This window comes from Dendrobium catenatum, unplaced genomic scaffold, assembly GCF_001605985.2.
Source record: "Dendrobium catenatum unplaced genomic scaffold, ASM160598v2 fragScaff_scaffold_235, whole genome shotgun sequence".
Taxonomy (NCBI): Eukaryota; Viridiplantae; Streptophyta; class Magnoliopsida; order Asparagales; family Orchidaceae; genus Dendrobium; species Dendrobium catenatum.
In genome coordinates, this window is record NW_021318697.1 from 89,709 (window position 1) to 91,026 (window position 1,318).

Here is a 1,318-nt window from a genome sequence, read left to right on the forward strand (position 1 = left end):
TGGTCAAACTTGTCTCATTTGGATTAAACCACTCTAACCAATCAGACCAATTCTTTTAATATGTAAAACTTATCTCAACACTTGATATAAAAGCATATGAGTCTATCATGAGATAAGTCATGGTGAATTGACCAAGTCAACACCTTACTTCAAGTCAAACTCCTTTTCTATCCACTTGTGGCTTGGATCTAATGTCTTTAGCCTCTTGACATCAACTTAATGGCTTATTCACTTTCCAAAGTCACCCCACCAGTCAATTCAGCTAGTTGACTGGTCAAATAGTCATTTAAACATTTATTTGAGCTTTGAATAGTCAAATCCCCTTTACATCATTAACCTCTCTATTCAAATGCAAGGTTCCTCCATTTACAACATCTTGGAGACAATCTCATCAGCCTCAAACAACCATTTGAACTCCACTCTACTTATTTTATCTGAGTCAACTCTGAGCTAAAGCCTTCTTAAATGGTAAACCATAACAACCCTATATCCTGGTTGATTTCAGCCCCATCCAGCTAACCTAAACTACCATAATCCCTTCCTAGACCTTATACTGACTCAACCTAACTCATGGTTCAACCCTAACAAAGCATTATGATCCCCCACACAGTAACGAGCTCTTCTAACCTTCCATTTTTTATGAAGAATTATATGAGGATAGCTGACAAGCTCATCCATGCTTCCTACTTTTAAAATGATTAAGTAAAATGAGTTATATTCTAAATCCTATATTGTTGTATATTTAGAACTAAGCATTCTGATTTGATAATAACAAACATTCACTACATGAAAACCCGTCATTATCGGTAGACTAAATCCGCCGGAACACACATATATTTGACGGAAATATAAGTTTCCGGCGCACGTTTAGGTGGAAATTCCTACGTCGGTTTCGGTCGCGTCAATAAATTTCTTCCGACGAATCTAATGCGACGGAAAACTTTCCGGCGCACTTCCCGACGCATTACCGGCTCAAATAATCGGATTGGTGCCGACGACTTCCAACTGATAAATTTCGGTGCCATATGCGCCGGTAAATTTCTGTCGTATCTTCCACCGTTAATTACCGGCGGACAAAACACCGCACGTTTGCCGTAGACAACCAACGGTTTAGTTTGCGGTGCAAAGTCTTCGCAGGAAATAAGCAACGGACATAGCGCCGGAACGTGCGCCGGTAGTTTCCGACAGAATGAAGGCGTCGATACGTTCGATACAATTCGTTGTATCGTCCTTTCCGGCGATGTTCCGGCGTAAAATCCGCCGGAAAGTCGTAGCATTGATAAAAAAAATTTCCTTCCCAGCCAACAATCAAATTTCC